Raw genomic sequence first — 27,407 nt, 5'->3', positions numbered from 1 at the left:
CACCTCATCGCGACCGGAGGCCTCACATCCTTTGAAAATTCCAGAGGTACGCGGAGATCAGTGCCTCCAAAGGAGACGATGCCTGACTCCTCGTGAAACTTGATAGGAGTCCCAGGATTCCTGTGGCACATGGAAAGGGACCCTTGGTCTCCCGCCTCAGCTGGAGAGGCGTCCCAATTGCCTTGCCAAGCCTCGAGGAGAATCCCGAGTTGTGTCTCGCAACTAGGCAAGAGTCCTGACGTGGCTGAACAAACACGTTTGTGGAAGGGCCATCCCCGTCGTAACTCGAGAATATACCCCAGGTTCCCGCCGCAACTCGAGAAAAACCATGAGACTTCCCCCTCGCCGCGAGATGAGGCCCGATTCCCCTGCACTGCGTGCAGAGCAATTCCGTGTTGCACATCACACATGAAAGGAGCCTTGATTTCCTTCATGGCACTCCAGAGAAACCCCCAGAACACTGTTTCAAGGCTAGAGGGATCCTGAGGTCACTGTAGCAACACGAAAGAGCTCCGTGGACCAAAAATCAACTCGAGATGAGAGGTTAGTCCCTGGCTTCGACTCCAGAGGAATACCACCTTACCACAAGCACCTCAAGAGGAGGCTTCTCTCAGCTCTAGGTATGTGAGAGGGACCCTGAGTTTGGGGCCTCAAGTGGAATGGACACCGCGATGCCCTGACTCGAAATAAGGCCGGATATCCCTGCAGTGACTGGAATGCAGGCTTGTCTTGCATCTCCCAAGACGAAAGGGTGTCTGAATCCCCTGTGGAGACCACAGAGAAAGACCTAGTTCCCCACCTCATCGCGACAGGAGGCCTCAAATCCTTTGAAAACTCCAGAGGTATGCGGAGATCAGTGCCTCCAAAGGAGACGATGCCTGACTCCTCGTGAAACTTGATAGGAGACCCAGGATTCCTGTGGCACTTGGAAAGGGACCCTTGGTCTCCCGTCTCAGCTGGAGAGGCGTCCCAATTGCCCTGCAAAGCCTCGAGGAGAATACCGAGTTGTCCCTCGCAACTAGGCAGGAGTCCTGACATGGCTGAACACACACGTGTGTGGAAGGGCCATCCCCGTCGTAACTCGAGAATATACCCCAGGTTCCCGCCGCAACTCGAGAAAAACCATGAGACTTCCCCCTCGCCGCGAGATGAGGCCCGATTCCCCTGCACTGCGTTCAGAGCAATTCCGTGCTGCACATCACACATGAAAGGAGCCTTGATTTCCTTGATGGCACTCCAGAGAAACCCCAAGAACACTGTTTCAAGGCTAGAGGGATCCTGAGGTCACTGTAGCAACACGAAAGAGCTCCGTGGACCAAGAATCAACACGAGATGAGAGGTTAGTCCCTGGCTTCGACTCCTGAGGAATACCACCTTACCACAAGCACCTCAAGAGGAGCCTTCTCTCAGCTCTAGGTATGTGAGAGGGATCCTGAGTTTGCGGCCTCAAGTGGAATGGACACCGCGATGCCCTGACTTGAAATAAGGCCGGATATCCCTGCAGTGACTTGAATGCAGGCTCGTCTTGCATCTCCCAAGAAGAAAGGATGTCTGAATCCCCTATGGAGACCACAGAGAATCACCTAGTTCCCCACCTCATCGCGACCGGAGGCCTCACATCCTTTGAAAACTCCAGAGGTACGCGGAGATCAGTGCCTTCAAAGGAGACGATGCCTGACTCCTCGTGAAACTTGATAGGAGTCCCAGGATTCTTGTGGCACGTGGAAAGGGACCCTTGGTCTCCCGCATCAGCTGGAGAGGCGTCCCAATTGCCCTGCCAAGCCTCGAGGAGAATCCAGAGTTGTCCCTCGCAACTAGGCAGGAGTCCTGACGTGGCTGAACAAACACGTGGGTGGAAGGGCCATCCCCGTCGAAACTCGAGAATATACCCCAGGTTCCCGCCGCAACTCGAGAAAAACCATGAGACTTCCCCCTCGATGCGAGATGAGGCCCGATTCCCCTGTACTGCGTGCAGAGCAATTCCGTCTTGCACATCACACATGAAAGGAGCCTTGATTTCCTTGATGGCACTCCAGAGAAACCCCAGGAACACTGTTTCAAGGATAGAGGGATCCTGAGGTCACTGTAGCAACACGAAAGAACTCTGTGGACCAAAAATCAACTCGAAAAGAGAGGTTAGTCCCTGGATTCGTCTCCAGAGGAATACCACCTTACCACAAGCACCTCAAGAGGAGGCTTCTCTCAGCTCTAGGTATGTGAGAGGGACCCTGAGTTTGCGGCCTCAAGTGGAATGGACACCGCGATGCCCTGACTCGAAATAAGGCCGGATATCCCTGCAGTGACTTCAATGCAGGCTCGTCTTGCATCTCCCAGGACGAAAGGATGTCTGAATCCCCTGTGCAAAGCACAGAGAAAGACTTAGTTCCCCACCTCATCGCGACCGATAGCCTCACATCCTTTGAAAACTCCAGAGGTACGCGGAGATCAGTGCCTCCAAAGGAGACGATGCCTGACTCCTCGTGAAACTTGATAGGAGTCCCAGGATTCCTGTGGCACTTGGAAAGGGACACTTGGTCTCCCGCCTCAGCTGGAGATGCGTCCCAATTGCCCTGTAAAGCCTCGAGGAGAATCCCGAGTTGTCCCTCGCAACGAGGCAGGAGTCCTGACGTCACTGAAGAAACACGTGGGTGGAAGGGCCATCCCCGTCGTAACTCGAGAATATACCCCAGGTTCCCGCCGCAACTCGAGAAAAACCATGAGACTTCATCCTCGCCGCGAGATGAGGCCCGATTCCCCTGCACTGCGTGCAGAGCAATTCCGTGTTGCACATCACACATGAAAGGAGCCTTGATTTCCTTGATGGCACTCCAGAGAAACCCCAAGAACACTGTTTCAAGGCTAGAGGGATCCTGAGGTCACTGTAGCAACACGAAAGAGCTCCGTGGACCAAAAATCAACTCGAGATGAGAGGTTAGTCCCTGGCTTCGACTCCAGAGGAATACCACCTTACCACAAGCACCTCAAGAGGAGGTTTCTCTCAGCTCTAGGTATGTGAGAGGGACCCTGAGTTTGCGGCCTCAAGTGGAATGGACACCGCGATGCCCTGACTCGAAATAAGGCCGGATATCCCTGCAGTGACTTGAATGCAGGCTCGTCTTGCATCTCCCAAGACGAAAGGGTGTCTGAATCCCCTGTGGAGACCACAGAGAAAGACCTAGTTCCCCACCTCATCGCGACAGGAGGCCTCAAATCCTTTGAAAACTCTAGAGGTATGCGGAGATCAGTGCCTCCAAAGGAGACGATGCCTGACTCCTCGTGAAACTTGATAGGAGACCCAGGATTCCTGTGGCACATGGAAAGGGACCCTTGGTCTCCTGCCTCAGCTGGAGAGGCGTCCCAATTGCCCTGCAAAGCCTCGAGGAGAATCCCGAGTTGTCCCTCACAACTAGGCAGGAGTCCTGACACGGCTGAACACACACGTGTGTGGAAGGGCCATCCACGTCGTAACTCGAGAATATACCCCAGGTTCCCGCCGCAACTCGAGAAAAACCATGAGACTTCCCCCTCGCCGCGAGATGAGGCCCGATTCCCCTGCACTGCGTGCAGAGCAATTCCGTGTTGCACATCACACATGAAAGGAGCCTTGATTTCCTTGATGGCACTCCAGAGAAACCCCAAGAACACTGTTTCAAGGCTAGAGGGATCCTGAGGTCACTGTAGCAACACGAAAGAACTCCGTGGACCAAGAATCAACACGAGATGAGAGGTTAGTCCCTGGCTTCGACTCCTGAGGAATACCACCTTACCACAAGCACCTCAAGAGGAGGCTTCTCTCAGCTCTAGGTATGTGAGAGGGATCCTGAGTTTGCGGCCTCAAGTGGAATGGACACCGTGATGCCCTGACTCGAAATAAGGCCGGATATCCCTGCAGTGACTTGAATGCACGCTCGTCTTGCATCTCCCAAGAAGAAAGGATGTCTGAATCCCCTGTGGAGACCGCAGAGAAACACCTAGTTCCCCACCTCATCGCGACCGCAGGCCTCACATCCTTTGAAAACTCCAGAGGTACGCGGAGATCAGTGCCTCCAAAGGAGACGATGCCTGACTCCTCGTGAAACTTGATAGGAGTCCCAGGATTCTTGTGGCACGTGGAAAGGGACCCTTGGTCTCCCGCCTCAGCTGGAGAGGCGTTCCAATTGCCCTGCCAAGCCTCGAGGAGAATCCCGAGTTGTCCCTCGCAACTAGGCCGGAGTCCTGACGTGGCTGAACAAACACGTGGGTGGAAGGGCCATCCCCCTCGTAACTCGAGAATATACCCCAGGTTCCCGCCGCAACTCGAGAAAAACCATGAGACTTCCCCCTCGATGCGAGATGAGGCCCAATTCCACTGTACTGCGTGCAGAGCAATTCCGTCTTGCACATCACACATGAAAGGAGCCTTGATTTCCTTGATGGCACTCCAGAGAAACCCCAAGAACACTGTTTCAAGGATAGAGGGATCCTGAGGTCACTGTAGCAACACGAAAGAACTCTGTGGACCAAAAATCAACTCGAAAAGAGAGGTTAGTCCCTGGATTCGTCTCCAGAGGAATACCACCTTACCTCAAGCACCTCAAGAGGAGGCTTCTCTCAGCTCTAGGTATGTGAGAGGGACCCTGAGTTTGCGGCCTCAAGTGGAATGGACACCGTGATGCCCTGACTCGAAATAAGGCCGGATATCCCTGCAGTGACTTCAATGCAGGCTCGTCTTGCATCTCCCAGGACGAAAGGATGTCTGAATCCCCTGTGGAAAGCACAGAGAAAGACTTAGTTCCCCACCTCATCGCGACCGATAGCCTCACATCCTTTGAAAACTCCAGAGGTACGCGGAGATCAGTGCCTCCAAAGGAGACGATGCCTGAGTCCTCGTGAAACTTGATAGGAGTCCCAGGATTCCTGTGGTACTTGGAAAGGGACACTTGGTCTTCCGCCTCAGCTGGAGAGGCGTCCCAATTGCCCTGCCAAGCCTCGAGGAGAATCCAGAGATGTCCCTCGCAACTAGGCAGGAGTCCTGACGTCGCTGAAGAAACACGTGGGTTGAAGGGCCATCCCCATCGTAACTCGAGAATATACCCCAGGTTCCCGCCACAACCCGAGAAAAACCATGAGACTTCCCCCTCACCGCGAGATGAGGCCCGATTCCCCTGCACTGTGTGCAGAGCAATTCCGTGTTGCACATCACACATGAAAGGAGCCTTGATTTCCTTGATGGCACTCCAGAGAAACCCCAAGAACACTGTTTCAAGGCTAGAGGGATCCTGAGGTCACTGTAGCAACACGAAAGAGCTCCGTGGGCCAAAAATCAACTCGAGATGAGAGGTTAGTCCCTGGCTTCGACTCCAGAGGAATACCACCTTACCACAAGCACCTCAAGAGGAGGCTTCTCTCAGCTCTAGGTATGTGAGAGGGACCCTGAGTTTGCGGCCTCAAGTGGAATGGACACCGCGATGCCCTGACGCGAAATAAGGCTGGATATCCCTGCAGTGACTTGAATGCAGGCTCGTCTTGCATCTCCCAAGATGAAAGGATGTCTGAATCCCCTGTGGAGACCACAGAGAAAGACCTAGTTCCCCACCTCATCGCGACCGGAGGCCTCACATCCTTTGAAAACTCCAGAGGTACGCGGAGATCAGTGCCTCCAAAGGAGACGATGCCTGACTCCTCGTGAAACTTGATAGGAGTCCCAGGATTCCTGTGGCACGTGGAAAGGGACCCTTGGTCTCCCGCCTCAGCTGGAGAGGCGTCCCAATTACCTTGCCAAGCCTCGAGGAGAATCCCGAGTTGTGTCTCGCAACTAGGCAAGAGTCCTGACGTGGCTGAACAAACACGTGTGTGGAAGGGCCATCCCCGTCGTAACTCGAGAATATACCCCAGGTTCCCGCCGCAACTCGAGAAAAACCATGAGACTTCCCCCTCGCCGCGAGATGAGGCCCGATTCCCCTGCACTGCGTGCAGAGCAATTCCGTGTTGCACATCACACATGAAAGGAGCCTTGATTTCCTTCATGGCACTCCAGAGAAACCCCAAGAACACTGTTTCAAGGCTAGAGGGATCCTGAGGTCACTGTAGCAACACGAAAGAGCTCCGTGGACCAAAAATCAACTCGAGATGAGAGGTTAGTCCCTGGCTTCGACTCCAGAGGAATACCACCTTACCACAAGCACCTCAAGAGGAGGCTTCTCTCAGCTCTAGGTATGTGAGAGGGACCCTGAGTTTGCGGCCTCAAGTGGAATGGACACCGCGATGCCCTGACTCGAAATAAGGCCGGATATCCCTGCAGTGACTGGAATGCAGGCTCGTCTTGCATCTCCCAAGACGAAAGGGTGTCTGAATCCCCTGTGGAGACCACAGAGAAAGACCTAGTTCCCCACCTCATCGCGACAGGAGGCCTCAAATCCTTTGAAAACTCCAGAGGTATGCGGAGATCTGTGCCTCCAAAGGAGACGATGCCTGACTCCTCGTGAAACTTGATAGGAGACCCAGGATTCCTGTGGCACATGGAAAGGGACCCTTGGTCTCCCGCCTCAGCTGGAGAGGCGTCCCAATTGCCCTGCAAAGCCTCGAGGAGAATACCGAGTTGTCCCTCGCAACTAGGCAGGAGTCCTGACATGGCTGAACACACACGTGTGTGGAAGGGCCATCCCCCTCGTAACTCGAGAATATACCCCAGGTTCCCGCCGCAACTCGAGAAAAACCATGAGACTTCCCCCTCGCCGCGAGATGAGGCCCGATTCCCCTGCACTGCGTGCAGAGCAATTCCGTGTTGCACATCACACATGAAAGGAGCCTTATCTCCTTGATGGCACTCCAGAGAAACCCCAAGAACACTGTTTCAAGGCTAGAGGGATCCTGAGGTCACTGTAGCAACACGAAAGAGCTCCGGGGACCAAGAATCAACACGAGATGAGAGGTTAGTCCCTGGTTTCGACTCCTGAGGAATACCAGCTTACCACAAGCACCTCAAGAGGAGGCTTCTCTCAGCTCTAGGTATGTGAGAGGGATCCTGAGTTTGCGGCCTCAAGTGGAATGGACACCGCGATGCCCTGACTCGAAATAAGGCCGGATATCCCTGCAGTGACTTGAATGCAGGCTCGTCTTGCATCTCCCAAGAAGAAAGGATGTCTGAATCCCCTGTGGAGACCGCAGAGAAACACCTAGTTCCCCACCTCATCGCGACCGCAGGCCTCACATCCTTTGAAAACTCCAGAGGTACGCGGAGATCAGTGCCTCCAAAGGAGACGATGCCTGACTCCTCGTGAAACTTGATAGGAGTCCCAGGATTCCTGTGGCACTTGGAAAGGGACACTTGGTCTCCCGCCTCAGCTGGAGAGGCGTCCCAATTGCCCTGCCAAGCCTCGAGGAGAATCCAGAGTTGTCCCTCGCAACTAGGCAGGAGTCCTGACGTGGCTGAACAAACACGTGGGTGGAAGGGCCATCCCCGTCGTAACTCGAGAATATACCCCAGGTTCCCGCCGCAACTCGAGAAAAACCATGAGACTTCCCTCTCGCCGCGAGATGAGGCCCGATTACCCTGCACTGCGTGCAGAGCAATTCCGTGTTGCACATCACACATGAAAGGAGCCTTGATTTCCTTGATGGCACTCCAGAGAAACCCCAAGAACACTGTTTCAAGGCTTGAGGGATCCTGAGGTCACTGTAGCAACATGAAAGAGCTCCGTGGGCCAAAAATCAACTCGAGATGAGAGGTTAGTCCCTGGCTTCGACTCCAGAGGAATACCACCTTACCACAAGCACCTCAAGAGGAGGCTTCTCTCAGCTCTAGGTATGTGAGAGGGATCCTGAGTTTGCGGCCTCAAGTGAAATTGACACCGCGATGCCCTGACTCGAAATAAGGCCGGATATCCCTGCAGTGACTGGAATGCAGGCTCGTCTTGCATCTCCCAAGACGAAAGGGTGTCTGAATCCCCTGTGGAGACCACAGAGAAAGACCTAGTTCCCCAACTCATCACGACAGGAGGCCTCAAAATCTTTGAAAACTCCAGAGGTATGTGGAGATCAGTGCCTCCAAAGGAGACGATGCCTGACTCCTCGTGAAACTTGATAGGAGTCCCAGGATTCTTGTGGCACGTGGAAAGGGACCCTTGGTCTCCCGCCTCAGCTGGAGAGGCGTTCCAATTGCCCTGCCAAGCCTCGAGGATAATCCCGAGTTGTCCCTCGCAACTAGGCAGGAGTCCTGACGTGGCTGAACAAACACGTGGGTGGAAGGGCCATCCCCGTCGTAACTCGAGAATATACCCCAGGTTCCCGCCGCAACTCGAGAAAAACCATGAGACTACCCCCTCGATGTGAGATGAGGCCCGATTCCCCTGTACTGCGTGCAGAGCAATTCCGTCTTGCACATCACACATGAAAGGAGCCTTGATTTCCTTGATGGCACTCCAGAGAAACCCCAAGAACACTGTTTCAAGGATAGAGGGATCCTGAGGTCACTGTAGCAACACGAAAGAACTCTGTGGACCAAAAATCAACTCGAAAAGAGAGGTTAGTCCCTGGATTCGTCTCCAGAGGAATACCACCTTACCACAAGCACCTCAAGAGGAGGCTTCTCTCAGCTCTAGGTATGTGAGAGGGACCCTGAGTTTGCGGCCTCAAGTGGAATGGACACCGCGATGCCCTGACTCGAAATAAGGCCGGATATCCCTGCAGTGACTTCAATGCAGGCTCGTCTTGCATCTCCCAGGACGAAAGGATGACTGAATCCCCTGTGGAAAGCACAGAGACAGACTTAGTTCCCCACCTCATCGCGACCGATAGCCTCACATCCTTTGAAAACTCCAGAGTTACGCGGAGATCAGTGCCTCCAAAGGAGACGATGCCTGACTCCTCGTGAAACTTGATAGGAGTCCCAGGATTCCTGTGGCACGTGGAAAGGGACCCTTGGTCTCCCGCCTCAGCTGGAGAGGCGTCCCAATTGCCCTGCAAAGCCTCGAGGAGAATCCCGAGTTGTGTCTCGCAACTAGGCAGGAGTCCTGACGTGGCTGAACAAACACATGGGTGGAAGGGCCATCCCCGTCGTAACTCGAGAATATACCCCAGGTTCCCGCCGCAACTCGAGAAAAACCATGAGACTTCCCCCTCGCCGCGAGATGAGGCCCGATTCCCCTGCACTGCGTGCAGAGCAATTCCGTGTTGCACATCACACATGAAAGGAGCCTTGATTTCCTTGATGGCACTCCAGAGAAACCCCAAGAACACTGTTTCAAGGCTAGAGGGATCCTGAGGTCACTGTAGCAACACGAAAGAGCTCCGTGGACCAAGAATCAACACGAGATGAGAGGTTAGTCCCTGGCTTCGACTCCTGAGGAATACCACCTTACCACAAGCACCTCAAGAGGAGGCTTCTCTCAGCTCTAAGTATGTGAGAGGGATCCTGAGTTTGCGGCCTCAAGTGGAATGGACACCGCGATGCCCTGACTCGAAATAAGGCCGGATATCCCTGCAGTGACTTGAATGCAGGCTCGTCTTGCATCTCCCAAGAAGAAAGGATGTCTGAATCCCCTGTGGAGACCACAGAGAAACACCTAGTTCCCCACCTCATCGCGACCGATAGCCTCACATCCTTTGAAAACTCCAGAGGTACGCGGAGATCAGTGCCTCCAAAGGAGACGATGCCTGACTCCTCGTGAAACTTGATAGGAGTCCCAGGATTCTTGTGGCACTTGGAAAGGGACACTTGGTCTCCCGCCTCAGCTGGAGAGGCGTCCCAATTGCCCTGCCAAGCCTCGAGGAGAATCCAGAGTTGTCCCTCGCAACTAGGCAGGAGTCCTGACGTGGCTGAACAAACACGTGGGTGGAAGGGCCATCCCCGTCGTAACTCGAGAATATACCCCAGGTTCCCGCCGCAACTCGAGAAAAACCATGAGACTTCCCTCTCGCCGCGAGATGAGGCCCGATTACCCTGCACTGCGTGCAGAGCAATTCCGTGTTGCACATCACACATGAAAGGAGCCTTGATTTCCTTCATGGCACTCCAGAGAAACCCCAAGAACACTGTTTCAAGGCTAGAGGGATCCTGAGGTCACTGTAGCAACATGAAAGAGCTCCGTGGGCCAAAAATCAACTCGAGATGAGAGGTTAGTCCCTGGTTTCGACTCCAGAGGAATACCACCTTACCACAAGCACCTCAAGAGGAGGCTTCTCTCAGCTCTAGGTATGTGAGAGGGATCCTGAGTTTGCGGCCTCAAGTGGAATTGACACTGCGATGCCCTGACTAGAAATAAGGCCGGATATCCCTGCAGTGACTGGAATGCAGGCTCGTCTTGCATCTCCCAAGACGAAAGGGTGTCTGAATCCCCTGTGGAGACCACAGAGAAAGACCTAGTTCCCCAACTCATCGCGACAGGAGGCCTCAAAAACTTTGAAAACTCCAGAGGTATGTGGAGATCAGTGCCTCCAAAGGAGACGATGCCTGACTCCTCGTGAAACTTGATAGGAGTCCCAGGATTCTTGTGGCACGTGGAAAGGGACCCTTGGTCTCCCGCCTCAGCTGGAGAGGCGTCCCAATTGCCCTGCCAAGCCTCGAGGAGAATCCCGAGTTGTCCCTCACAACTAGGCAGGAGTCCTGACGTGGCTGAACAAACACGTGGGTGGAAGGGCCATCCCCGTCGTAACTCGAGAATATACCCCAGGTTCCCGCCGCAACTCGAGAAAAACCATGAGACTACCCCCTCGATGCGAGATGAGGCCCGATTCCCCTGTACTGCGTGCAGAGCAATTCCGTCTTGCACATCACACATGAAAGGAGCCTTGATTTCCTTGATGGCACTCCAGAGAAACCCCAAGAACACTGTTTCAAGGATAGAGGGATCCTGAGGTCACTGTAGCAACACGAAAGAACTCTGTGGACCAAAAATCAACTCGAAAAGAGAGGTTAGTCCCTGGATTCGTCTCCAGAGGAATACCACCTTACCACAAGCACCTCAAGAGGAGGCTTCTCTCAGCTCTAGGTATGTGAGAGGGACCCTGAGTTTGCGGCCTCAAGTGGAATGGACACCGCGATGCCCTGACTCGAAATAAGGCCGGATATCCCTGCAGTGACTTCAATGCAGGCTCGTCTTGCATCTCCCAGGACGAAAGAATGTCTGAATCCCCTGTGGAAAGCACATAGAAAGACTTAGTTCCCCACCTCATCGCGACCGATAGCCTCACATCCTTTGAAAACTCCAGAGGTACGCGGAGATCAGTGCCTCCAAAGGAGACGATGCCTGACTCCTCGTGAAACTTGATAGGAGTCCCAGGATTCCTGTGGCACGTGGAAAGGGACCCTTGGTCTCCCGCCTCAGCTGGAGAGGCGTCCCAATTGCCCTGCAAAGCCTCGAGGAGAATCCCGAGTTGTGTCTCGCAACTAGGCAGGAGTCCTGACGTGGCTGAACAAACACGTGGGTGGAAGGGCCATCCCCGTCGTAACTCGAGAATATACCCCAGGTTCCCGCCGCAACTCGAGAAAAACCATGAGACTTCCCCCTCGCCGCGAGATGAGGCCCGATTCCCCTGCACTGCGTGCAGAGCAATTCCGTGTTGCACATCACACATGAAAGGAGCCTTGATTTCCTTGATGGCACTCCAGAGAAACCCCAAGAACACTGTTTCAAGGATAGAGGGATCCTGAGGTCACTGTAGCAACACGAAAGAGCTCCGTGGACCAAGAATCAACACGAGATGAGAGGTTAGTCCCTGGCTTCGACTCCTGAGGAATACCACCTTACCACAAGCACCTCAAGAGGAGGCTTCTCTCAGCTCTAGGTATGTGAGAGGGATCCTGAGTTTGCGGCCTCAAGTGGAATGGACACCGCGATGCCCTGACTCGAAATAAGGCCGGATATCCCTGCAGTGACTTCAATGCAGGCTCGTCTTGCATCTCCCAAGATGAAAGGATGTCTGAATCCCCTGTGGAGACCACAGAGAAAGACCTAGTTCCCCACCTCATCGCGACCGGAGGCCTCACATCCTTTGAAAACTCCAGAGGTACGCGGAGATCAGTGCCTCCAAAGGAGACGATGCCTGACTCCTCGTGAAACTTGATAGGAGTCCCAGGATTCCTGTGGCACGTGGAAAGGGACCCTTGGTCTCCCGCCTCAGCTGGAGAGGCGTCCCAATTGCCCTGCCAAGCCTCGAGGAGAATCCAGAGTTGTCCCTCGCAACTAGGCAGGAGTCCTGACGTGGCTGAACAAACACGTGGGTGGAAGGGCCATCCCCGTCGTAACTCGAGAATATACCCCAGGTTCCCGCCGCAACTCGAGAAAAACCATGAGACTTCCCCCTCGATGCGAGATGAGGCCCGATTCCCCTGTACTGCGTGCAGAGCAATTCCGTCTTGCACATCACACATGAAAGGAGCCTTGATTTCCTTGATGGCACTCCAGAGAAACCCCAAGAACACTGTTTCAAGGATAGAGGGATCCTGAGGTCACTGTAGCAACATGAAAGAACTCTGTGGACCAAAAATCAACTCGAAAAGAGAGGTTAGTCCCTGGATTCGTCTCCAGAGGAATACCACCTTACCACAAGCACCTCAAGAGGAGGCTTCTCTCAGCTCTAGGTATGTGAGAGGGACCCTGAGTTTGCGGCCTCAAGTGGAATGGACACCGCGATGCCCTGACTCGAAATAAGGCCGGATATCCCTGCAGTGACTTCAATGCAGGCTCGTCTTGCATCTCCCAGGACGAAAGGATGTCTGAATCCCCTGTGGAAAGCACAGAGAAAGACTTAGTTCCCCACCTCATCGCGACCGATAGCCTCACATCCTTTGAAAACTCCAGAGGTACGCGGAGATCAGTGCCTCCAAAGGAAACGATGCCTGACTCCTCGTGAAACTTGATAGGAGACCCAGGATTCCTGTGGCACGTGGAAAGGGACACTTGGTCTCCCGTCTCAGCTGGAGAGGCGTCCCAATTGCCCTGCAAAGCCTCGAGGAGAATCCAGAGTTGTCCCTCGCAACTAGGCAGGAGTCCTGACGTCGCTGAAGAAACACGTGGGTGGAAGGGCCATCCCCGTCGTAACTCGAGAAAATACCCCAGGTTCCTGCCGCAACTCGAGAAAAACCATGAGACTTCCCCCTCGCCGCGAGATGAGGCCCGATTCCCCTGCACTGCGTGCAGAGCAATTCCGTGTTGCACATCACACATGAAAGGAGCCTTGATTTCCTTGATGGCACTCCAGAGAAACCCCAAGAACACTGTTTCAAGGCTAGAGGGATCCTGAGGTCACTGTAGCAACACGAAAGAGCTCCGTGGGCCAAAAATCAACTCGAGATGAGAGGTTAGTCCCTGGCTTCGACTCCTGAGGAATACCACCTTACCACAAGCACCTCAAGAGGAGGCTTCTCTCAGCTTTAGGTATGTGAGAGGGACCCTGAGTTTGCGGCCTCAAGTGGAATGGACACCGCGATGCCCTGACTCGAAATAAGGCCGGATATCCCTGCAGTGACTGGAATGCAGGCTCGTCTTGCATCTCCCAAGACGAAAGGGTGTCTGAATCCCCTGTGGAGACCACAGAGAAAGACCTAGTTCCCCACCTCATCGCGACCGGAGGCCTCACATCCTTTGAAAACTCCAGAGGTACGCGGAGATCAGTGCCTCCAAAGGAGACGATGCCTGACTCCTCGTGAAACTTGATAGGAGTCCCAGGATTCTTGTGGCACGTGGAAAGGGACCCTTGGTCTCCCGCCTCAGCTGGAGAGGCGTTCCAATTGCCCTGCCAAGCCTCGAGGAGAATCACGAGTTGTCCCTCGCAACTAGGCAGGAGTCCTGACGTGGCTGAACAAACACGTGGGTGGAAGGGCCATCCCCGTCGTAACTCGAGAATATACCCCAGGTTCCCGCCGCAACTCGAGAAAAACCATGAGACTACCCCCTCGATGCGAGATGAGGCCCGATTCCCCTGTACTGCGAGCAGAGCAATTCCGTCTTGCACATCACACATGAAAGGAGCCTTGATTTCCTTGATGGCACTCCAGAGAAACCCCAAGAACAGTGTTTCAAGGATAGAGGGATCCTGAGGTCACTGGAGCAACACGAAAGAACTCTGTGGACCAAAAATCAACTCGAAAAGAGAGGTTAGTCCCTGGATTCGTCTCCAGAGGAATACCACCTTACCACAAGCACCTCAAGAGGAGGCTTCTCTCAGCTCTAGGTATGTGAGAGGGACCCTGAGTTTGCGGCCTCAAGTGGAATGGACACCGCGATGCCCTGACTCGAAATAAGGCCGGATATCCCTGCAGTGACTTCAATGCAGGCTCGTCTTGCATCTCTCAGGACGAAAGGATGACTGAATCCCCTGTGGAAAGCACAGAGACAGACTTAGTTCCCCACCTCATCGCGACCGATAGCCTCACATCCTTTGAAAACTCCAGAGTTACGCGGAGATCAGTGCCTCCAAAGGAGACGATGCCTGACTCCTCGTGAAACTTGATAGGAGTCCCAGGATTCCTGTGGCACGTGGAAAGGGACCCTTGGTCTCCCGCCTCAGCTGGAGAGGCGTCCCAATTGCCCTGCAAAGCCTCGAGGAGAATCCCGAGTTGTGTCTCGCAACTAGGCAGGAGTCCTGACGTGGCTGAACAAACACATGGGTGGAAGGGCCATCCCCGTCGTAACTCGAGAATATACCCCAGGTTCCCGCCGCAACTCGAGAAAAACCATGAGACTTCCCCCTCGCCGCGAGATGAGGCCCGATTCCCCTGCACTGCGTGCAGAGCAATTCCGTGTTGCACATCACACATGAAAGGAGCCTTGATTTCCTTGATGGCACTCCAGAGAAACCCCAAGAACACTGTTTCAAGGCTAGAGGGATCCTGAGGTCACTGTAGCAACACGAAAGAGCTCCGTGGACCAAGAATCAACACGAGATGAGAGGTTAGTCCCTGGCTTCGACTCCTGAGGAATACCACCTTACCACAAGCACCTCAAGAGGAGGCTTCTCTCAGCTCTAAGTATGTGAGAGGGATCCTGAGTTTGCGGCCTCAAGTGGAATGGACACCGCGATGCCCTGACTCGAAATAAGGCCGGATATCCCTGCAGTGACTTGAATGCAGGCTCGTCTTGCATCTCCCAAGAAGAAAGGATGTCTGAATCCCCTGTGGAGACCACAGAGAAACACCTAGTTCCCCACCTCATCGCGACCGATAGCCTCACATCCTTTGAAAACTCCAGAGGTACGCGGAGATCAGTGCCTCCAAAGGAGACGATGCCTGACTCCTCGTGAAACTTGATAGGAGTCCCAGGATTCTTGTGGCACTTGGAAAGGGACACTTGGTCTCCCGCCTCAGCTGGAGAGGCGTCCCAATTGCCCTGCCAAGCCTCGAGGAGAATCCAGAGTTGTCCCTCGCAACTAGGCAGGAGTCCTGACGTGGCTGAACAAACACGTGGGTGGAAGGGCCATCCCCGTCGTAACTCGAGAATATACCCCAGGTTCCCGCCGCAACTCGAGAAAAACCATGAGACTTCCCTCTCGCCGCGAGATGAGGCCCGATTACCCTGCACTGCGTGCAGAGCAATTCCGTGTTGCACATCACACATGAAAGGAGCCTTGATTTCCTTCATGGCACTCCAGAGAAACCCCAAGAACACTGTTTCAAGGCTAGAGGGATCCTGAGGTCACTGTAGCAACATGAAAGAGCTCCGTGGGCCAAAAATCAACTCGAGATGAGAGGTTAGTCCCTGGTTTCGACTCCAGAGGAATACCACCTTACCACAAGCACCTCAAGAGGAGGCTTCTCTCAGCTCTAGGTATGTGAGAGGGATCCTGAGTTTGCGGCCTCAAGTGGAATTGACACTGCGATGCCCTGACTAGAAATAAGGCCGGATATCCCTGCAGTGACTGGAATGCAGGCTCGTCTTGCATCTCCCAAGACGAAAGGGTGTCTGAATCCCCTGTGGAGACCACAGAGAAAGACCTAGTTCCCCAACTCATCGCGACAGGAGGCCTCAAAAACTTTGAAAACTCCAGAGGTATGTGGAGATCAGTGCCTCCAAAGGAGACGATGCCTGACTCCTCGTGAAACTTGATAGGAGTCCCAGGATTCTTGTGGCACGTGGAAAGGGACCCTTGGTCTCCCGCCTCAGCTGGAGAGGCGTCCCAATTGCCCTGCCAAGCCTCGAGGAGAATCCCGAGTTGTCCCTCACAACTAGGCAGGAGTCCTGACGTGGCTGAACAAACACGTGGGTGGAAGGGCCATCCCCGTCGTAACTCGAGAATATACCCCAGGTTCCCGCCGCAACTCGAGAAAAACCATGAGACTACCCCCTCGATGCGAGATGAGGCCCGATTCCCCTGTACTGCGTGCAGAGCAATTCCGTCTTGCACATCACACATGAAAGGAGCCTTGATTTCCTTGATGGCACTCCAGAGAAACCCCAAGAACACTGTTTCAAGGATAGAGGGATCCTGAGGTCACTGTAGCAACACGAAAGAACTCTGTGGACCAAAAATCAACTCGAAAAGAGAGGTTAGTCCCTGGATTCGTCTCCAGAGGAATACCACCTTACCACAAGCACCTCAAGAGGAGGCTTCTCTCAGCTCTAGGTATGTGAGAGGGACCCTGAGTTTGCGGCCTCAAGTGGAATGGACACCGCGATGCCCTGACTCGAAATAAGGCCGGATATCCCTGCAGTGACTTCAATGCAGGCTCGTCTTGCATCTCCCAGGACGAAAGAATGTCTGAATCCCCTGTGGAAAGCACATAGAAAGACTTAGTTCCCCACCTCATCGCGACCGATAGCCTCACATCCTTTGAAAACTCCAGAGGTACGCGGAGATCAGTGCCTCCAAAGGAGACGATGCCTGACTCCTCGTGAAACTTGATAGGAGTCCCAGGATTCCTGTGGCACGTGGAAAGGGACCCTTGGTCTCCCGCCTCAGCTGGAGAGGCGTCCCAATTGCCCTGCAAAGCCTCGAGGAGAATCCCGAGTTGTGTCTCGCAACTAGGCAGGAGTCCTGACGTGGCTGAACAAACACGTGGGTGGAAGGGCCATCCCCGTCGTAAATCGAGAATATACCCCAGGTTCCCGCCGCAACTCGAGAAAAACCATGAGACTTCCCCCTCGCCGCGAGATGAGGCCCGATTCCCCTGCACTGCGTGCAGAGCAATTCCGTGTTGCACATCACACATGAAAGGAGCCTTGATTTCCTTGATGGCACTCCAGAGAAACCCCAAGAACACTGTTTCAAGGATAGAGGGATCCTGAGGTCACTGTAGCAACACGAAAGAGCTCCGTGGACCAAGAATCAACACGAGATGAGAGGTTAGTCCCTGGCTTCGACTCCTGAGGAATACCACCTTACCACAAGCACCTCAAGAGGAGGCTTCTCTCAGCTCTAGGTATGTGAGAGGGATCCTGAGTTTGCGGCCTCAAGTGGAATGGACACCGCGATGCCCTGACTCGAAATAAGGCCGGATATCCCTGCAGTGACTTCAATGCAGGCTCGTCTTGCATCTCCCAAGATGAAAGGATGTCTGAATCCCCTGTGGAGACCACAGAGAAAGACCTAGTTCCCCACCTCATCGCGACCGGAGGCCTCACATCCTTTGAAAACTCCAGAGGTACGCGGAGATCAGTGCCTCCAAAGGAGACGATGCCTGACTCCTCGTGAAACTTGATAGGAGTCCCAGGATTCCTGTGGCACGTGGAAAGGGACCCTTGGTCTCCCGCCTCAGCTGGAGAGGCGTCCCAATTGCCCTGCCAAGCCTCGAGGAGAATCCAGAGTTGTCCCTCGCAACTAGGCAGGAGTCCTGACGTGGCTGAACAAACACGTGGGTGGAAGGGCCATCCCCGTCGTAACTCGAGAATATACCCCAGGTTCCCGCCGCAACTCGAGAAAAACCATGAGACTTCCCCCTCGATGCGAGATGAGGCCCGATTCCCCTGTACTGCGTGCAGAGCAATTCCGTCTTGCACATCACACATGAAAGGAGCCTTGATTTCCTTGATGGCACTCCAGAGAAACCCCAAGAACACTGTTTCAAGGATAGAGGGATCCTGAGGTCACTGTAGCAACATGAAAGAACTCTGTGGACCAAAAATCAACTCGAAAAGAGAGGTTAGTCCCTGGATTCGTCTCCAGAGGAATACCACCTTACCACAAGCACCTCAAGAGGAGGCTTCTCTCAGCTCTAGGTATGTGAGAGGGACCCTGAGTTTGCGGCCTCAAGTGGAATGGACACCGCGATGCCCTGACTCGAAATAAGGCCGGATATCCCTGCAGTGACTTCAATGCAGGCTCGTCTTGCATCTCCCAGGACGAAAGGATGTCTGAATCCCCTGTGGAAAGCACAGAGAAAGACTTAGTTCCCCACCTCATCGCGACCGATAGCCTCACATCCTTTGAAAACTCCAGAGGTACGCGGAGATCAGTGCCTCCAAAGGAAACGATGCCTGACTCCTCGTGAAACTTGATAGGAGACCCAGGATTCCTGTGGCACGTGGAAAGGGACACTTGGTCTCCCGTCTCAGCTGGAGAGGCGTCCCAATTGCCCTGCAAAGCCTCGAGGAGAATCCAGAGTTGTCCCTCGCAACTAGGCAGGAGTCCTGACGTCGCTGAAGAAACACGTGGGTGGAAGGGCCATCCCCGTCGTAACTCGAGAAAATACCCCAGGTTCCTGCCGCAACTCGAGAAAAACCATGAGACTTCCCCCTCGCCGCGAGATGAGGCCCGATTCCCCTGCACTGCGTGCAGAGCAATTCCGTGTTGCACATCACACATGAAAGGAGCCTTGATTTCCTTGATGGCACTCCAGAGAAACCCCAAGAACACTGTTTCAAGGCTAGAGGGATCCTGAGGTCACTGTAGCAACACGAAAGAGCTCCGTGGGCCAAAAATCAACTCGAGATGAGAGGTTAGTCCCTGGCTTCGACTCCTGAGGAATACCACCTTACCACAAGCACCTCAAGAGGAGGCTTCTCTCAGCTTTAGGTATGTGAGAGGGACCCTGAGTTTGCGGCCTCAAGTGGAATGGACACCGCGATGCCCTGACTCGAAATAAGGCCGGATATCCCTGCAGTGACTGGAATGCAGGCTCGTCTTGCATCTCCCAAGACGAAAGGGTGTCTGAATCCCCAGTGGAGACCACAGAGAAAGACCTAGTTCCCCACCTCATCGCGACCGGAGGCCTCACATCCTTTGAAAACTCCAGAGGTACGCGGAGATCAGTGCCTCCAAAGGAGACGATGCCTGACTCCTCGTGAAACTTGATAGGAGTCCCAGGATTCTTGTGGCACGTGGAAAGGGACCCTTGGTCTCCCGCCTCAGCTGGAGAGGCGTTCCAATTGCCCTGCCAAGCCTCGAGGAGAATCACGAGTTGTCCCTCGCAACTAGGCAGGAGTCCTGACGTGGCTGAACAAACACGTGGGTGGAAGGGCCATCCCCGTCGTAACTCGAGAATATACCCCAGGTTCCCGCCGCAACTCGAGAAAAACCATGAGACTACCCCCTCGATGCGAGATGAGGCCCGATTCCCCTGTACTGCGTGCAGAGCAATTCCGTCTTGCACATCACACATGAAAGGAGCCTTGATTTCCTTGATGGCACTCCAGAGAAACCCCAAGAACAGTGTTTCAAGGATAGAGGGATCCTGAGGTCACTGGAGCAACACGAAAGAACTCTGTGGACCAAAAATCAACTCGAAAAGAGAGGTTAGTCCCTGGATTCGTCTCCAGAGGAATACCACCTTACCACAAGCACCTCAAGAGGAGGCTTCTCTCAGCTCTAGGTATGTGAGAGGGACCCTGAGTTTGCGGCCTCAAGTGGAATGGACACCGCGATGCCCTGACTCGAAATAAGGCCGGATATCCCTGCAGTGACTTCAATGCAGGCTCGTCTTGCATCTCCCAGGATGAAAGGATGTCTGAATCCCCTGTGGAAAGCACAGAGAAAGACTTAGTTCCCCACCTCATCGCGACCGATAGCCTCACATCCTTTGAAAACTCCAGAGGTACGCGGAGATCAGTGCCTCCAAAGGAGACGATGCCTGACTCCTCGTGAAACTTGATAGGAGACCCAGGATTCCTGTGGCACGTGGAAAGGGACCCTTGGTCTCCCGCCTCAGCTGGAGAGGCGTCCCAATTGCCTTACCAAGCCTCGAGGAGAATCCCGAGTTGTGTCTCGCAACTAGGCAGGAGTCCTGACGTGGCTGAACAAACACGTGTGTGGAAGGGCCATCCCCGTCGAAACTCGAGAATATACCCCAGGTTCCCGCCGCAACTCGAGAAAAACCATGAGACTTGCCCCTCGCCTGGAGATGAGGCCCGATTCCCCTGCACTGCATGCAGAGCAATTCTGTCTTGCACATCACACATGAAAGGAGCCTTGATTTCCTTCATGGCACTCCAGAGAAACCCCAAGAACACTGTTTCAAGGCTAGAGGGATCCTGAGGTCACTGTAGCAACACGAAAGAGCTCCGTGGGCCAAAAATCAACTCGAGATGAGAGGTTAGTCCCTGGCTTCGACTCCAGAGGAATACCACCTTACCACAAGCACCTCAAGAGGAGGCTTCTCTCAGCTCTAGGTATGTGAGAGGGACCCTGAGTTTGCGGCCTCAAGTGGAATGGACACCGCGATGCCCTGACTCGAAATAAGGCCGGATATCCCTTCAGTGACTGGAATGCAGGCTCGTCTTGCATCTCCCAAGAAGAAAGGGTGTCTGAATCCCCTGTGGAGACCACAGAGAAAGACCTAGTTCCCCACCTCATCGCGACAGGAGGCCTCAAATCCTTTGAAAACTCCAGAGGTATGCGGAGATCAGTGCCTCCAAAGGAGACGATGCCTGACTCCTCGTGAAACTTGATAGGAGACCCAGGATACCTGTGGCACGTGGAAAGGGACCCTTGGTCTCCCGTCTCAGCTGGAGAGGCGTCCCAATTGCCCTGAAAAGCCTCGAGGAGAATCCTGAGTTGTCCCTCGCAACTAGGCAGGAGTCCTGACATGGCTGAACACACACGTGTGTGGAAGGGCCATCCCCGTCGTAACTCGAGAATATACCCCAGGTTCCCGCCGCAACTCGAGAAAAACCATGAGACTTCCCCCTCGCCGCGAGATGAGGCCCGATTCCCCTGCACTGCGTGCAGAGCAATTCCGTGTTGCACATCACACATGAAAGGAGCCTTGATTTCCTTGATGGCACTCCAGAGAAACCCCAAGAACACTGTTTCAAGGCTAGAGGGATCCTGAGGTCACTGTAGCAACACGAAAGAGCTCCGTGGACCAAGAATCAACACGAGATGAGAGGTTAGTCCCTGGCTTCGACTCCTGAGGAATACCACCTTACCACAAGCACCTCAAGAGGAGGCTTCTCTCAGCTCTAGGTATGTGAGAGGGATCCTGAGTTTGCGGCCTCAAGTGGAATGGACACCGCGATGCCCTGACTCGAAATAAGGCCGGATATCCCTGCAGTGACTTGAATGCAGGCTCGTCTTGCATCTCCCAAGAAGAAAGAATGTCTGAATCCCCTGTGGAGATCACAGAGAAAGACCTAGTTCCCCACCTCATCGCGACCGGAGGCCTCACATCCTTTGAAAACTCCAGAGGTACGCGGAGATCAGTGCCTCCAAAGGAGACGATGCCTGACTCCTCGTGAAACTTGATAGGAGTCCCAGGATTCTTGTGGCACGTGGAAAGGGACCCTTGGTCTCCCGCCTCAGCTGGAGAGGCGTTCCAATTGCCCTGCCAAGCCTCGAGGAGAATCCCGAGTTGTCCCTCGCAACTAGGCAGGAGTCCTGACGTGGCTGAACAAACACGTGGGTGGAAGGGCCATCCCCGTCGTAACTCGAGAATATACCCCAGGTTCCCGCCGCAACTCGAGAAAAACCATGAGACTTCCCCCTCGATGCGAGATGAGGCCCGATTCCCCTGTACTGCGTGCAGAGCAATTCCGTCTTGCACATCACACATGAAAGGAGCCTTGATTTCCTTGATGGCACTCCAGAGAAACCCCAAGAACACTGTTTCAAGGATAGAGGGATCCTGAGGTCACTGTAGCAACACGAAAGAACTCTGTGGACCAAAAATCAACTCAAAAAGAGAGGTTATTCCCTGGATTCGTCTCCAGAGGAATACCACCTTACCACAAGCACCTCAAGAGGAGGCTTCTCTCAGCTCTAGGTATGTGAGAGGGACCCTGAGTTTGCGGCCTCAAGTGGAATGGACACCGCGATGCCCTGACTCGAAATAAGGCCGGATATCCCTGCAGTGACTTCAATGCAGGCTCGTCTTGCATCTCCCAGGACGAAAGGATGTCTGAATCCCCTGTGGAAAGCACAGAGAAAGACTTAGTTCCCCACCTCATCACGACCGATAGCCTCACATTCTTTGAAAACTCCAGAGGTACGCGGAGATCAGTGCCTCCAAAGGAGACGATGCCTGACTCCTCGTGAAACTTGATAGGAGTCCCAGGATTCCTGTGGCACTTGGAAAGGGACACTTGGTCTCCTGCCTCAGCTGGAGAGGCGTCCCAATTGCCCTGCCAAGCCTCGAGGAGAATCCCGAGTTGTCCCTCGCAACTAGGCAGGAGTCCTGACGTCGCTGAAGAAACACGTGGGTGGAAGGGCCATCCCCATCGTAACTCGAGAATATACCCCAGGTTCCCGCCGCAACTCGAGAAAAACCATGAGACTTCCCCCTCGCCGCGAGATGAGGCCCGATTCCCCTGCACTGCGTGCAGAGCAATTCCGTGTTGCACATCACACATGAAAGGAGCCTTGATTTCCTTCATGGCACTCCAGAGAAACCCCAAGAACACTGTTTCAAGGCTAGAGGGATCCTGAGGTCACTGTAGCAACACGAAAGAGCTCCGTGTGCCAAAAATCAACTCGAGATGAGAGGTTAGTCCCTGGCTTCGACTCCAGAGGAATACCACCTTACCACAAGCACCTCAAGAGGAGGCTTCTCTCAGCTCTAGGTATGTGAGAGGGACCCTGAGTTTGCGGCCTCAAGTGGAATGGACACCACGATGCCCTGACGCGAAATAAGGCTGGATATCCCTGCAGTGACTTGAATGCAGGCTCGTCTTGCATCTCCCAAGATGAAAGGATGTCTGAATCCCCTGTGGAGACCACAGTGAAAGACCTAGTTCCCCACCTCATCGCGACCGGAGGCCTCACATCCTTTGAAAACTCCAGAGGTACGCGGAGATCAGTGCCTCCAAAGGAGACGATGCCTGACTCCTCGTGAAACTTGATAGGAGTCCCAGGATTCCTGTGGCACGTGGAAAGGGACCTTTGGTCTCCCGCCTCAGCTGGAGAGGCGTCCCAATTGCCTTGCCAAGCCTCGAGGAGAATCCCGAGTTGTGTCTCGGAACTAGGCAAGAGTGCTGACGTGGCTGAACAAACACGTGTGTGGAAGGGCCATCCCCGTCGTAACTCGAGAATATACCCCAGGTTCCCGCCGCAACTCGAGAAAAACCATGAGACTTCACCCTCGCCGCGAGATGAGGCCCGATTCCCCTGCACTGCGTGCAGAGCAATTCTGTGTTGCACATCACACATGAAAGGAGCCTTGATTTCCTTCATGGCACTCCAGAGAAACCCCAAGAACACTGTTTCAAGGATAGAGGGATCCTGAGGTCACTGTAGCAACACGAAAGAGCTCCGTGGACCCAAAATCAACTCGAGATGAGAGGTTAGCCCCTGGCTTCGACTCCAGAGGAATACCACCTAACCACAAGCACCTCAAGAGGAGGCTTCTCTCAGCTCTAGGTATGTGAGAGGGACCCTGAGTTTGCGGCCTCAAGTGGAATGGACACCGCGATGCCCTGACTCGAAATAAGGCCGGATATCCCTGCAGTGACTGGAATGCAGGCGCGTCTTGCATCTCCCAAGACGAAAGGGTGTCTGAATCCCCTGTGGAGACCACAGAGAAAGACCTAGTTCCCCACCTCATCGCGACAGGAGGCCTCAAATTCTTTGAAAACTCCAGAGGTATGCGGAGATCAGTGCCTCCAAAGGAGACGATGCCTGACTCCTCGTGAAACTTGATAGGAGACCCAGGATTCCTGTGGCACGTGGAAAGGGACCCTTGGTCTCCCGTCTCAGCTGGAGAGGCGTCCCAATTGCCCTGCCAAGCCTCTAGGAGAATCCAGAGTTGTCCCTCACAACTAGGCAGGAGTCCTGACGTGGCTGAACAAACACGTGGGTGGAAGGGCCATCCCCGTCGTAACTCGAGAATATACCCCAGGTTCCCGCCGCAACTCGAGAAAAACCATGAGACTTCCCCCTCGCTGCGAGATGAGGCCCGATTCCCCTGCACTGCGTGCAGAGCAATTCCGTGTTGCACATCACACATGAAAGGAGCCTTGATTTCCTTGATGGCACTCCAGAGGATCCCCAAGAACACTGTTTCAAGGCTAGAGGGATCCTGAGGTCACTGTAGCAACACGAAAGAGCTCCGTGGACCAAGAATCAACACGAGATGAGAGGTTAGTCCCTGGCTTCGACTCCTGAGGAATACCACCTTACCACAAGCACCTCAAGAGGAGGCTTCTCTTAGCTCTAGGTATGTGAGAGGGATCCTGAGTTTGCGGCCTCAAGTGGAATGGACACCGCGATGCCCTGACTCGAAATAAGGCCGGATATCCCTGCAGTGACTGGAATGCAGGCTCGTCTTGCATCTCCCAAGAAGAAAGAATGTCTGAATCCCCTGTGGAGACCACAGAGAAAGACCTAGTTCCCCACCTCATCGCGACCGGAGGCCTCACATCCTTTGAAAACTCCAGAGGTACGCGGAGATCAGTGCCTCCAAAGGAGACGATGCCTGACTCCTCGTGAAACTTGATAGGAGTCCCAGGATTCTTGTGGCACGTGGAAAGGGACCCTTGGTCTCCCGCCTCAGCTGGAGAGGCGTTCCAATTGCCCTGCCAAACCTCGAGGAGAATCCCGAGTTGTCCCTCGCAACTAGGCAGGAGTCCTGACGTGGCTGAACAAATACGTGGGTGGAAGGGCCATCCCCGTCGTAAATCGAGAATATACCCCAGGTTCCCGCAGCAACTCGAGAAAAACCATGAGACTTCCCCCTCGATGCGAGATGAGGCCCGATTCCCCTGTACTGCGTGCAGAGCAATTCCGTCTTGCACATCACACATGAAAGGAACCTTGATTTCCTTGATGGCACTCCAGAGAAACCCCAAGAACACTGTTTCAAGGATAGAGTGATCCTGAGGTCACTGTAGCAACACGAAAGGACTCTGTGGCCCAAAAATCAACTCAAAAAGAGAGGTTATTCCCTGGATTCGTCTCCAGAGGAATACCACCTTACCACAAGCACCTCAAGAGGAGGCTTCTCTCAGCTCTAGGTATGTGAGAGGGACCCTGAGTTTGCGGCCTCAAGTGGAATGGACACCGCGATGCCCTGACTCGAAATAAGGCCGGATATCCCTGCAGTGACTTCAATGCAGGCTCGTCTTGCATCTCCCAGGACGAAAGGATGTCTGAATCCCCTGTGGAAAGCACAGAGAAAGACTTAGTTCCCCACCTCATCGCGACCGATAGCCTCACATCCTTTGAAAACTCCAGAGGTACGCGGAGATCAGTGCCTCCAAAGGAGACGATGCCTGACTCCTCGTGAAACTTGATAGGAGTTCCAGGATTCCTGTGGCACTTGGAAAGGGACACTTGGTCTCCCGCCTCAGCTGGAGAGGCGTCTCAATTGCCCTGCCAAGCCTCGAGGAGAATCCAGAGTTGTCCCTCGCAACTAGGCAGGAGTCCTGATGTCGCTGAAGAAACACGTGGGTGGAAGGGCCATCCCCATCGTAACTCGAGAATATACCCCAGGTTCCCGCCGCAACTCGAGAAAAACCATGAGACTTCCCCCTCGCCGCGAGATGAGGCCCGATTCCCCTGCACTGCGTGCAGAGCAATTCCGTGTTGCACATCACACATGAAAGGAGCCTTGATTTCCTTCATGGCACTCCAGAGAAACCCCAAGAACACTGTTTCAAGGCTAGAGGGATCCTGAGGTCACTGTAGCAACACGAAAGAGCTCCGTGGACCCAAAATCAACTCGAGATGAGAGGTTAGCCCCTGGCTTCGACTCCAGAGGAATACCACCTTACCACAAGCACCTCAAGAGGAGGCTTCTCTCAGCTCTAGGTATGTGAGAGGGACCCTGAGTTTGCGGCCTCAAGTGGAATGGACACCGCGATGCCCTGACTCGAAATAAGGCCGGATATCCCTGCAGTGACTGGAATGCAGGCGCGTCTTGCATCTCCCAAGACGAAAGGGTGTCTGAATCCCCTGTGGAGACCACAGAGAAAGACCTAGTTCCCCACCTCATCGCGACAGGAGGCCTCAAATCCTTTGAAAACTCCAGAGGTACGCGGAGATCAGTGCCTCCAAAGGAGACGATGCCTGACTCCTCGTGAAACTTGATAGGAGACCCAGGATTCCTGTGGCACGTGGAAAGGGACCCTTGGTCTCCCGTCTCAGCTGGAGAGGCGTCCCAATTGCCCTGCAAAGCCTCTAGGAGAATCTAGAGTTGTCCCTCGCAACTAGGCAGGAGTCCTGACATGGCTGAACAAACACGTGTGTGGAAGGGCCATCCCCGTCGTAACTCGAGAATATACCCCAGGTTGCCGCCGCAACTCGAGAAAAACCATGAAACTTCCCCCTCGCTGCGAGATGAGGCCCGATTCCCCTGCACTGCGTGCAGAGCAATTCCGTGTTGCACATCACACATGAAAGGAGCCTTGATTTCCTTGATGGCACTCCAGAGAAACCCCAAGAACACTGTTTCAAGGCTAGAGGGATCCTGAGGTCACTGTAGAAACACGAAAGAGCTCCGTGGACCAAGAATCAACTCGAGATGAGAGGTTAGTCCCTGGCTTCGACTCCTGAGGCATACCACCTTACCACAAGCACCTCAAGAGGAGGCTTCTCTCAGCTCTAGGTATGTGAGAGGGATCATGAGTTTGCGGCCTCAAGTGGAATGGACACCGCGATGCCCTGACTCGAAATAAGGCTGGATATCCCTGCAGTGACTTGAATGCAGGCTCGTCTTGCATCTCCCAAGAAGAAAGGATGTCTGAATCCCCTGTGATAAGCACAGAGAAAGACTTAGTTCCGCACCTCATCGCGACCGATAGCCTCACATCCTTTGAAAACTCCAGAGGTACGCGGAGATCAGTGCCTCCAAAGGAGACGACGCCTGACTCCTCGTGAAACTTGATAGGAGTCCCAGGATTCCTGTGGCACTTGGAAAGGGACACTTGGTCTCCCGCCTCAGCTGGAGAGGCGTCCCAATTGCCCTGCCAAGCCTCGAGGAGAATCCAGAGTTTTCCTCGCAACTAGGCAGGAGTCCTGACGTCGCTGAAGAAACACGTGGGTGGAAGGGCCATCCCCGTCGTAACTCGAGAATATACCCCAGGTTCCCGCCGCAACTCGAGAAAAACCATGAGACTTCCCCCTCG

Source organism: Cervus elaphus, chromosome 22 (assembly GCF_910594005.1).
Source record: "Cervus elaphus chromosome 22, mCerEla1.1, whole genome shotgun sequence".
Taxonomy (NCBI): domain Eukaryota; kingdom Metazoa; phylum Chordata; class Mammalia; order Artiodactyla; family Cervidae; genus Cervus; species Cervus elaphus.
The sequence above is the reverse complement of the archived record's forward strand: the minus strand, read 5'-3'. Positions refer to the sequence as shown.